The 13,444-nt window shown below is 38.1% G+C and overlaps 1 protein-coding gene and 1 pseudogene across 1 annotated transcript in view; one reads left to right on the top strand and one right to left on the bottom strand.

Moving 5' to 3' along the window:
* Positions 1 to 13,444, bottom strand: part of LOC101476673 (MAM domain-containing glycosylphosphatidylinositol anchor protein 2) — a 243,514-nt gene that overhangs the window by 133,072 nt on the left and 96,998 nt on the right. The gene's annotated exons all lie outside the window — the stretch shown is intronic.
* Positions 11,834 to 13,444, top strand: part of LOC143412750 (low choriolytic enzyme-like) — a 35,051-nt pseudogene continuing 33,440 nt past the window's right edge.

Raw genomic sequence — 13,444 nt, forward strand, 5'->3', positions numbered from 1 at the left:
TTTACATACAAAAATGTGAATTATTGGTTTTAAATATTGATTAGTGCAGTTTTAAGATTGTCAGGTTAATAATTTATAACTAAGAAAGTGTTCGAATAAGAATTCTACATTGAATAGTTATGCAAATAGAGCTTTCCAAATACAAGAAGGTGATACTGAATTATACAGCACATCCATTATTAAATTTGGACTTGGTTCAAATTCTCTCAGGTGATGCACAACAGTGCCACTGGTTATATCAGAATAAATTCTGTGGGTTTTACTTTTGAGAGTAAGTAAACATGGGCCATTGCCAAAGGCAACACATATTTAATTCTATTATTTTCTGTGCATCTCCCGTGCCTTTTGAAACTGCAAGTTTACATTGCACCCAGGCCTGGCTGCTGGATAATTGAGAAGCAACTCATCCATGGGGTCATCCATGTGTATAAGGTCTTGAAATGGTTTGCCAGCAGCACATGCATACTATTACATCAGAGGTTGTCAGAGCGTATTGATTACACACTGTAATGCACTCGCATGGAGTCTTCATCCTCCACTCTTATTGTAAATGAGACTCTGTATAGATCTGGCTTCACACTATTGGCGCAGATCATCTATCCCAGTGTGTACTGCGGGGCAAAAAACAAACACAATCTTTCAGTGCAAAGTTTGCAGCACCACAGAAAACACGTTTGTCCAGTTCAGCGGAAAAAGAAGACAGTCGTTATTAAACTGAATAGAGATGTTAAGTGGTCTTTTTTTGGCACAAGAGAACAAAGTGAGCTAGATACGCGAGTTGAGACATCTCATTAAAACGACTGAGAGGTCCGTTTGTCCGTGGACATGGATCATTACAGGAACACAAAACACACAGCTTTAGCCCTCAGAGATTTTGTTTGGAGTTAGGCAACACATACATAAAAAAACACACACACACACTAAAACACATATGCAACCACACACTGAGTCACGTATACACACATCTTGTTACTCTAAAATTAGGCCAGTGTGAAGCTGCCAAAGCCCTGCTGAGATGGGAAGAGAGAGAAAAGAGATGACGATGAAGGGTGAAGGTAGGGAGATTTAGAGGACAGATTTGTCTTTGCTCCCATATTACAGCACTTCACAGCAGGGGTTATGGAGCTTGACTGCATACAGCTGCAGCCATTATGTTTGTGCAAGCTTTATGCCATGCGAGCCATCTTCAGGAAGTGACATAAATGAGGCTGGTAACATCTGATGTTTGACTTTGAAGGGATTAGTATTCGAATTTTGGTTTTTACTCTAAGCCAAACATTTGAGGCTAACACTGTTAGACGTTGCGTGGTGTCTGGCTGGAAGCAGTGCTGCAATGGTACTTTCTTGGTCTGTGGTGCTGAAACTTATCAGTTAGTGCAGGGAGGGAAAAAAAGACAGCTATGCCTGTTCTCTGTATACAGTGATGAGAAGTTACCTAATGTGTTGTACTTTTTAATTTAACTCTGTTTAGCACAGGCATACATCCAGCAGAAACCCAGTATCTTAAATTTACAGCCCTTAAATTTGATTAAAAACTCTGAGCATGAAAGACTTAGACGCCAAGATTTGCTACATGAGTTCTTCAATGAGAAACTGTTCTGCAATTTGAGCTTCTGAGTAGAGCTGGGCGATATATCGAGTTTTTAAAACATATCGATATATTTTTATACGAGATATAAGATGTGACAATATCCTTTATATCGATATAGTCTATGTTACGTTATAATTATAGTTGTGGAGCCGCAAGTTTGCCTCTCTTTCGTCCACTTTTGTCTCTACGCAACGTTACTCCGCCTCGCCTTCACTGAAGACAACTCCCCCTCCTCCCCCATCGCTTCACGTGCAGGCAGCGACAAGACGGACACGGCAAATCTCCGTTAACGAGTTACTGCGCATCGCCCCATGCGTGGGGCTGGACGGCGTCAACGTGCTAACGAGCTAAACATGCTAACGAGCTAACAGCGCTAACCCTAAAATCCTTTCATTCTCTCAAAAGTTGATAGCGCGCCTTATGTATGAATTCTGGTTGTGCTTGATGGCCGCGAACCGATTTTATGTGGTACACGGCGCTCAGCAATCTGTCAAAAATGTTTGAGTACGACTTTGGTAAGCTACGGAGCTGCACCGCTTAATAGATTGTCGGCGCATTACGGCTACCGAGGAGCTTCGCGGAGTGATACGTACTGTGCATCAACGTAATATTACCGTATTGTGTGTGTATAAGGACCATAAATGGCACCTGTAAGAGAGGTGGTTATGAAGCGGATTTCAAACTCCAGGCTATCAGTCACACAGTAAAACTTGGGAACAGAGCAGCTGTGAAATCTGTCTTTGTTATTACGCTCAGCGTCTTTTAGTTTACATTTTGACTGCACAATTGTGAGCTCTTTGTTTAGCACAAAAACAACCTTGTTTTCTTTTATTTATGGAGCATTATTATTTAATGAATTCTCATAATTTAATTTTGAGTAATTTTTCATGTACATCTGTGCTGTATGTTAATAAAAGTGCCTGTGTGACATCTGGGACACAGCTTTGACTAAGAACTCTCTTTTTGTTCTTACTTTATGGCTTAAAAAAAAAAAATCGAGATATATATCTTATATCGCCATCCAGCTAAAAAATATCGAGATATGAATTTTGGGTCATATCGCCCAGCCCTACTTCTGAGTGATACTGAAATCATTAAGCAACAGAAAATGAATCTGTAAATATTGTAATTAGTAAATTGGTAATTTTTTAATGATAAATGTCTCGCACAAACTGGGCTATCTATGACAGGAAATTGAACTGCTAAATAGTCAATCCAGCAATTAGGAGCCATCAGCTTGGAATCAGTTAAAGTGCAGTGGTTCTTTTTTTTGTGCTAATTTACAGACGGATACATTAAATGAATTATAAAGGAAATTTTTAACAGATTATCTGAAAATTCAAAAGAAGAGTGTTTGGCTCAACCACACCAACTATGAACAGAGAAAGGAAAGAGGAGATAACAAATGCATATAAGTCTTACTTAAGGATGATGGTGTGTGCATGTATATCTGAATGAAACAAATAGCAACACATAAAACAATTACTAACACCTATATTAAATAATTTTTTTTAAATAATTCCCAATCCTTTTGATAGTTATAAATATATTTTTTTCAGTTCCTCATCCCTCTGCAAATATGATGTTACAATACCCGTTTCCATTTGTTTTACGTGTCATGTTCAATGTACATCACCAAAATTTGTATCCATGGCAGAATTTTTGCTCAACTCTAAATTAAAGCTAACGTTTTTGATGCCGGAGTGTGTGAACCCTAAGCCAAGTACAGAAAATTTTAAGGCAATACTTACCAAACAAGCAGCTGATGAATTTTCATAAAATGTTCTTGAAAAGATGGGGAGGAAATGTTACGTCTTCCTAAGTGAAAAAAATGCTTGTTTTCCTGCATGAGCAGTGATTAAAGGTGCTGTTAGCACTGTTTTGCCACTGTGCTGAAGAAGGGGTTGAATGATTTGAAACAAACTTGGATTGGATTAACATGAATGTGCATAACCATGTAGGGCCAAATTCAAACGAGACAGACTCATACATTACCTGCAACATTTTGCAGTGAAAGCAGAAAAGATAGGGCAGGTCTAAAAACCCCTGTTCTATCATCTGATCTAATGGCTTTGTCACCTTAAGATGCTGGCATGTGTTATAGGGCCATTAAAATGGACACGACTTGAGTTCAGTGAACACGTCCTTGCCTCGTGAATGCCGGAACAGGTTTACGAGGAATAAACTTATAGGCCTTGACAAGTACATGCTGGTAAATTTAAAATCTCATTAATGAAAGACGTCCACAGTTAAGCAGCACCTGCTAGCTCACATTATTATTAGAGAAAGTGAGATATGAAACTATATTTTGTGACCAACAGTGCTGCAAATACAAATAAAAAACTAACCCACACAGCATTAAAACATAACAGCCAGAGTATTACGGTTAAGTAAGCCTTTGTAGGCTTTTCCTATCCCATTTTACTATTCTCTCCATTCACGGTGCCACATTGGCAAAGTGGGCCTGTTGTGGCAGTTTGATTTCCCTAAACTACACTAATCGGACATCTGTAGGGAAGGATAAAGCCCAGATTGGCTGTAACAGTGGAGCAGTTATCTGTTGATAGGACTAACACTGGCCAACACTCACACGATTGGCTGACGCAAGGCAGCAGCTCTTTTTTGTGGTTGGCTAGTAGTAAGCCAGCAACAGCTCACTGAGAAAAGGAGATCTGGCAACCCTCTGAAGATTGGGTGCAGCCCGCCAAGAAACTGTCTGATGATTGGCTGTGATGGCTCCAGAGCGAACTGATTGTCCTATCAATGCCCACAGTGCAGACTGGCTGACAGTGCTTCCTGCTGGCTGGCATTGCAATATGCAGCTATCCATAACACCTCCAGGGGGCATATGTCCATGTCTTTGAGTGTAAAGTGGGTTTGTGTGTGTGTGTGTATTTGCAATTGTATATCATCCATAACTTTTTCATTGGGGAGGTGTGCAGCTAAGCTCTGCCAGCAGGCTCTAACACCTCATTATTCTAAGCCAGGCAGGAAATGGGTTTTAGAGATCTCTCACTGAGCAATGCTCTTGGAAATATGGGCTACACGTCTTCCAATATCAGCGGCATAGACTGGGGAAATGCCTCTTGAGTTCAAGTTAGCTATACTACAAAAATCCACCAACTGACTAGGCACGCAGTACAATATCACAAAACACAAACTGTTACGGTCTTGTGCTAATTAATTTGGTTCTGAGAGTTTTTGAGTTTTAATGAATATGAATTTTTCCACTGAGTCTTGTTAACTGAAGGGTGCTTATTTCATGTGATGTTAAATACAGCTTGGTGAAATGATGGAGATGAAAAATAGCAGTGCCTAAAGCCTCATTAGGGGATTTTCTACATTTGGTGGAAAAACTTAAGCTAGCGTGCATGCACTGACTGGGGCATTTACGGAGTTAAAGGAGGAGAGAGAAGAACTGGATGTTAACCAAAAACAAAAACTAGTACTCCTATTTCAGTGTACATTAGCATGTATACTGAACTGAAAAAAGTCAGCCTAATTTCACACTATATGCAGGTGTAATACTAGAATAATTTAGTTTGAAGCAGTAAAAACTCACGACTGGCCAACCCACTTCATTCAGTCCCACATGTGTACTGTAGCAGAAGATCTTTCAAATGCAGCTTTTCATCTTGTACCTCATTCATACCTATAATACCTTGCCTACCATCACAACCTCATGAGCTTACATGGCAAGTTTTACCAAAGTAACCTACCAAGAAGTTTAACAAATCTCCTAATATCTTGACTTGAGATATAATACACCTGCACTGTGTAATTTGATGCACTAACAGTCCATGGGTTGAACTGGGCGTAAAATGCAAATAGTAAAACAAGATCTCTTTACAAAGTTAAACATATACATATATACAGCATCTTGCAAAAGTCTAGAGCCACTCTAATTCTTTACAGAGTACTTCCAAAGAGCAAGACTTTGTTGTAATTTTTTAGAGCAATAGTTCTCCAAGTTCTGCTTTTTCACTCATTTTCACTCCAGTACTTGTACCTGTCCATTTTCAGAAAAGGTTTTTTGTTTATTGAGCCACTTAACACTAAACGATCGTGGCTCAAGAGTTGGGAGTTCACCTTGTAATCGGAAGGTTGCCGGTTCGAGCCCCGGCTTGGACAGTCTCGGTTGTTGTGTCCTTGGGCAAGACACTTCACCCGTTGCCTACTGGTGGTGGTCAGAGGGCCCGGTGGCGCCAGTGTTCGGCAGCCTTGCCTCGGTAGCCTTGCCTCTGTCAGTAGCTACAATGTAGCTTGCCATCACCAGTGTGTGAATGGGTGGATGACTGGATGTGTAAAGCGCTTTGGGGTCCTTAGGGACTAGTAAAAGCTATACAAATACAGGCCATTTAACATTTATAAACAATACCACTTAACACTAAACGAGCACAAAAAGGTACCTAGCTCAAGGGATGAATCTGCATTGTGTCTGGACATAACAATGTTGCAAATAACCAATTTCAGATTGTATCTTGTATTTTGTTACTGGCAGCCTGGTGGAGAAACATATATTTCCTTTAGCTGAATCTATGAAAAATGCAAATGATAACACAATTCAAAAGATCTAAAAAACTATTTTTAACCAATGAAGTGATTCCTAAAGAGTTATTAGCTGGAACCTTAGCATATCTTGGTGTGCTGGGCAGTGTGTCGGTACTTCACAAATGTGAGGGAACTCGGCCCACGGAGGACAAAAAAAAGTTGCAGACCTAAAAACTATCAACATCAAATGAACAGTATCTGAAAGTCATGTTCTTAAGAATTAGGGGGAAAAAACCTAATAAAAGAACTGACACTGGACCTGAGAGATTCAACTGGACAACTTTACAGCAGGACAAAAATTCTAAATACACTGTCAATTCAATAAAACCATAATTGGATAGAAAAACTCACAGTGGATTGGACTGGTGAGATAGACTGGCCTCAACAGAACCTGCACATCAACATTGTTGAAGCAGTGTGGAATCATCTTGATGGAGAACAGAACAACTTGCAGCCAACATTCCTAGAACGACTTTGAATGTCCTTCGAGAAAAATTCCTGAAGACTACTTAAAGAAATGACATGAAAGCTTGGCCATAAGATTTCAGGCGATGCTCAGGCTGGTCATGCTCCATAGTGTTAGTATTGTTTGTTAAAATTGTACTTAAAACTGTGTTTGCCCCATAGACTGTACTTACATGTGTGATTTCAATAAATCCCTATTTCCCTTTCGCTTTTTCAAAATAGAAAGAAATGCTGGGTGGCTGAAGATATTTTCACAACACTGTATATTGTATCAAGATATTTACAGCTTTAAATCATTTATTTTAGAAAGTTTACCAAAGCATGATCCTTCAAAAACAACAGAGCAGATTGGAGCACTAGTTTTATGTTTACTCAGCTCTGTAATACTCATGCAAAACAGTGTACAATTATGTATATGACAGTGAAAGCCAAATCACACTAGCATTCATCTCAAAGCATTGTATATTGTAAGATTAGAAACCCAAAACATTATAGGAGAAAACAAAACAAACTACTAGAGATGGACCGATCCGATATTACATATCGGTATCGGTCCGATACTGACCTAAATTACTGGATCGGATATCGGAGAAAAATAAAAAATGTAATCCGATCCATTAAATATCACGAAAGCACCTCACAAAACTTGCAACACGCCGTAACTCACCTCAGAACGTTAGCACGTTGGAGCAGTAGGCATCACGTGATAGAGCGGCTGTGGCATGCAGGACCTGTGGTGGTCTGGATAGCATTTGGAGCTTCGCTAGCAACCCGGCATTTCATCTCCGACAAAGTTATCCCCGAGAGAAGTAAAGCAAGTGTGTAAGTCCATCTCTGAATGTTTGTAAAGCATTCCTGCGTTAAGCTTAACAACTAATATATGGAGCGACTGCCTCTCTCTCTCTCTTGCTGCTACTTCAATCATGAAACTGCTTAACGATCAGCTGATCGGCTTTTCTGTCGCGAGTCCCTGTCTCTAGTTTGCTTTTGGCCCACTTTGCACCAGAAAGAGGAAACCAGCGGCTGAACAACAGCAGCACGTTTAAGCTTGATAAGCTGTTGTTAGAATGTATTTAATATTACTTTCTACTCGAGGATCTTTTTCTACGTAGCTGACGCTGGTAACTGTGCAGGGGCGGATCTAGCAAAGTTTAGCCAGGGGGGCCGATAGGGCATTAACAGAGAAAAGGGGGCACAAAGACATACTTTTCTTTCTTATTCTCTAGCTTTTAATAAATAATTATCTGACACCCAAAGTTTTAATTTGATGTAAAATGAATAGAAGTCAATTACTGTATATAGTGACTATTAAGTCTAATATATATACCCTAGTAAGCTATAGTACTTTTTCCTTTGGGAAGGTACCATCTGTGCAGTCTGCAATTTTGTTGAAGAAAGATGTTGAATCTATTTAATATTTCTTGAAAAATAATTGATTTCTGTGCATTTTTTTTTCCACACTGCATCAAATTAAGGTTGATTACGTCGATTAAGCATCATGAGGTGGAGCGTGAGGGGTGGTTCCCTATTTTTTATTTATTTATTTTTGTTGTTGCTGGGAGTTGGAACCCTATTAGTTAGGTTGCTTAATATTTATGCTAAGTACTCTTTAAAATACCAGAATAGGGAGGATGGTGTAGGTTTAAGTTTATTAGATTGATCAGTATTGCTGAACTATGAAATATTTTTTTTTGCATACAGGTATAACAGAATAGCTTTAGTGTAGTTGTTGTTTTAAACTTGAGTATGAACTTATACAAAATGCAGCAAGATATTTAAAAAACAGTTTTGTTGATTAAAAAACACTATATCGGATTCATATCGGTATCGGCAGATATCCAAATTTATGATATCGGTATCGGTATCGGACATAAAGTGGTATCGTGCCATCTCTACAAACTACAGGGTAACATCATCACTGCACAGCAGAAACCTACAGAACATTGTGAAGAGCTAAATCTCAACTGTTAAATTTATGAAGCATGTGTTTCTCCACACTGGGGTTGAGATGTTTTAAATTATTTCATTAATGTTCTAAAAGTTCAAAATGATTGCATTACAGTATCTACACAGAAGTGCTAACAGAAAGGGTTTATCTCAGCAACTTTTGCCTGAAGGAAGGGAAATGGGATTGCAACTACTTCTCTAACATCATCAGTTCTAGGCGAGCTGGGAAAACGTGGGTGGGCAGACTGAATGAGTCACACTTTTCTCACGCTCATAATCAGTTTTGATGTGCCCCTGAGCAAGGCACGTACCACACTATAACTGGTACCAATAAAGACTTTTCAAAAAAGTCCACAATCCCATTAAGTTTCACCAGCTGAACACATCTTGTGAATTTCATTTTAAATTTGCTACAGTATTGGCTCTTTCCATTAGACACGCACCAGACACGGTTATGTTAAAACCGCCTGACCAAAAACAAAAAAGTTCTGTCTTTTTATTTTGCTGCTACTTCTCCTTGACCTTTAAGATTATCAGTTTCAAATGTCCCTCATAAAGCACTTGACATGTCATCCATCAGACGCAGTTATTCTCTGAATGGACTGTGCAACTAGATTGTGGCTCAATCAGTCTACAATGACATCTGATTAATTTACTTTTCACATGACTCTTACAGGACTGGAAATGCACACCAATTAAGACAGTGTTCATATTCGATGTAATTGTTCCTGTTTGTCTGAATGTCAATTATTATGAACACGATGTTTACCATCACAGATTGACTCTAGTATTAGGAACAAGGAGAGGGCAAGAAAGGAGACAGAGGAAAGCAAGCAGAAAGCTACTTCTATAAAAAGCTACTTCAAAAAAAACCAAACAAACAAACAAAAAAACAAAAAAAACAAAAGCAAAACATCAGCTGCATGTCAGACATGAAATTAACCAGCCAGTGAGAAAACAACTAAAGAAATGAATTAGATATTTCAACACTTGCATGCAACAATACATAATGAGAGGGTTCACAGGTAATGCTCGACATGAATGCAGTATATAAAACAGTTAATTGTTAGTTTGACAACCAGTGGTATTCAGAGCAAAAGGTGAAAGGAAGAAGAGTAAGCAGGGCACCTGTGTTGGGGTCAGGGAACCGACTGTAGGAGGAGAAGCAAGAGTGAGTAAGAGCCAGCAGAGCGGGCTAACATGTTTCATTTCAGAGGGCTATTATCACGGCAGAGGACTTCCTGGCACACACTCCCACTGAACACCAGTGTAGCAAGTCTAAATGTTAAGCACACTGTTTAATAGTCTATTACATAAATTGATATTGCTCATTGACTGTTGTCCTTGGCTGCCCACATAGTGTCAGAGGAAGAGACTCAGATGTACTATAGAGCAGAGAAGGGCTAGGCTATGTCATCACTGCTGTGTGGTGTTCAGGAACAAGGTCCCAGAAGTTCTCTTACAAATACGTTGAATTTGAAGTACACATAAACAGATGCCAGAGTTTGCAGCACCATTTCTCTCTAACACACACAGTGCAATTTTTCCCCACTGATAATAAATATCACATCATTGTGATGTACAGCACAGGACCACATCAGTGTTGGACTTGGATATGTCATCACTGCTGTTTGGTGTTCAGGAACAAGGTGCCAGAAGTTCTCTTTTTGTCCACTTCTTCCATTTACTACTACACCTCCCAGAAATGATGAAGTCAAAGTGAAATAAAAAACATATTCGAGCTATTATGTAGGGCTGCATCCATGGACTATTACCTTTGTCAATAAAATTGAAGAAAAAAAAAGAAGCTCATTTTAATTTCCTCCGGTCTAAATTGGAGTTCAGAATCTGTTTTGGAATAATATAAAATATAAATCAAGAGAACACTTTTCTTACACTGGAGAAGCGAAATCAAGAGAATTGATTCGTTTTTTCTTGACTGGCAATTGATTGCTCAGTCAAATAAGAGTTTCACTTCTATTCTGATGCTGTATATTGTACCAAAACCCATTAAAAGTTTATACAACTGCAACCCTCTCCAGGTAATGTCTTCTTTATTTGCATCAGACATTTGTTTTCTGTACAGCTGTATTTCATTCTTTTTATTTTCTCCCAAATTTAGAAAACACTAACTTGTCTCTAGTTAAGATGAAGGCTGTCTTGTGCTGTATATAAATCAGATTTATCCAACCACCTACCTCACCATTACAACAGTTTTACACCATCAATTAAAAATATGCTGATTCTAAAAAATGTATGGTAAGAACCATTGTTTTGGTTTATGATCTAAAGTTTTCAGTTTCAGTTTGAACATTTTGCACACGAGTTTGTTATTTTACATTTTTTAATCATATACAAAAACAAAAAAATTAGCGGCAAGTAACGTAAAAAAATAAAATGTTAGAATTTTAATAAAACCTGCTGCCTGCGACACACTTCTTGGATGGGCTGTACAATGAATCACACTCCAATATGTACCTTACCTTTTGATACAAAACTTCTGAAAACACTACCGGAGGTAGAACAGTACATATAACAGAGCAGCATAAACCTACAAGTGTTTTTCTCTATCCGCACCAACTGAAGAAGCAGAAAATCAACTGATTCACAACAACACAACAATTTTAAACACACATACTTCAGCCTTTAGTTCTCAGGTGTGTAAATGGTTTAAAAACTACTACTTGAAAGCAGTGCCAGAAAACTCTTTACACTGAATGTTTATAGCACACGTTTAGAATGAGATTATCAGTGTGGAAGCAGTGGGCAAAGCTACACAGGGCACACTAATCAGTTGTGTGCCTAAGGCAAAGCCTTTTGAACCCCTACCACTAATCTCTGTACACAGACACACCTGGACACTGGGCATATAAGCTCACCCCTGACTGGGTTTTAGCATCACTTCATTGGAAGACAAGTGAAGTCTCTCAATTGACACCTTCACCACTGGCACATCAAGACCAACATGGACCTTACAACAAGAGTTTCTCTTCTGCTGCTGCTTCTGGGCCTCATCATGACCATGTAAGGAAATACTAACCAAAAACTAAACCTGCTTGTAAATGCTGTTTTTAATAGATGTCGCATCTCCCATAACATTGGCGCCTATCGTTATCTGTAACACAACATTATAAACGACTATCTATATTTTTTTCTGCATTATTTTTACAGGCTCATGCTGGTCACAATGGTAAGTGACCAAATCTGGTTTTGCCTCGTTGTAGCTCCATATAACTAACTGTGTCACATTTTCACTTTTCTCATTGTAAAAACACGGCTGTAACCATCCTCAGGATGAACAATGGTGAGTATCCAATCATTATATTGGAGAAAAACAGCGCTTTCTTATTTTGTCAATTGCCTAAAAAGTCATTCTTTCGTGTATTTTTATAGGATCGACAGAGTTTCTGGTGGAAGGAGATATACTCCTCCTGAAAAACATGAAATGCCCAAATAAAAACTATTCCTGTTGATGGAATAGCCTGTTGATTCCCACATCTGGGAATGTTGACATCCCTTACGTTCTAAGTGATAAATATGGTGGGTTTAACTGTGATGCATGCCACAGCACATTAACATCATTTATCCAGTGAAACACTTACGTCACTGATTAAGTTATTCACAACTGTAGACGATGGTGAGAGTGAGAAGAAGACCATTTTAGAGGCCATGAAGGGCTTTGAAACAGCAACCTGTGTTTGTTTCATTCCACGCACAGCGGAGGGGGCATACCTAACCATTGAACCAAGATACGGGTAAGTTATTTACTGGACTACTATTTGATTGAAGGTCAAAGTTATACTATCTGGTTGAAGATAGGAATATTGTAGTTTCAGTCACATGTAAATAAATAGATTTTGTCTAAAAGTACTGCAAATTATAAACTATAACGCTTTAATTTTTCCAAGTACTACAGCAACCAAATCAAATCAAATCAAATCAAATCACTTTTTATTGTCACATCACATGTGCAGGCACACTGGCACAGCACATGCGAATGAAATTCTTGTGTGCGAGCCCCACAAGCAACAGAGATGTGCAAACACAACAACACAAACGAGCAAAATACAAGAATGGCCAACCTGAAACTAATAAATATATGTACAATATATAATAGTGTATGCATTTCTGGATGTGTATACTAAATATTTTCCTACGTGTGTGTGTGTGTGTGTGTGTGTGTGTGTGTGTGTGTGTGTGTGTGTGTGTGTGTGTGTGTATACACATTTTTACAAATTAAATAGTAAAAAAATAAAATAATAATAATAATAATAATAACTAGAAAAATTTGCATTTCCTGCGAAAATGCAGTGTGGATGCTTTAAAGCTGAAGCTGTCTGCAAAAACTAGCTGGAAAAGTTGCAGAAATTGTAAAAACTTTGCAGAAGCAAAGGAACTTTGCTAAAATGTAATAACTTAGCAGAACTGCAATACCTTAGTGGAAACATAATACTTGGCAGAAATACAATAGCATAGCAGAACTTAGCAGAAATATTGTAACTTACCAGAAACATGATAACTTCACAAAAATACAATAATTTAGGAGAAATAGTATAAGATAACAGAAAGAATATATTTAGCCAGAAATACTTAAATATTACGGAAACACTATGATTTAGAAAAATAGTACAACATAGCAGAAATACTGTGATTTACCAGAGACACTGTGATGAACTATGAATATTGTAATTTTAAATTAATACTATGTTTTAGCACAAATACTATAATTTGACAGAAATACTATCATTTGGCAGAAATACTATATTAAGCACAAATCCTATAAAAAGCAGAAATACTATATTAAGCACAAAGCCTATAAAAAGCAGAAATACTATTTTAAGCAATATAAATATCCTATAAAAATCCTATAAAAAGCAAAAATACTGTACT

This window comes from Maylandia zebra, linkage group LG15 (genome assembly GCF_041146795.1).
Source record: "Maylandia zebra isolate NMK-2024a linkage group LG15, Mzebra_GT3a, whole genome shotgun sequence".
Taxonomy (NCBI): Eukaryota; Metazoa; Chordata; class Actinopteri; order Cichliformes; family Cichlidae; genus Maylandia; species Maylandia zebra.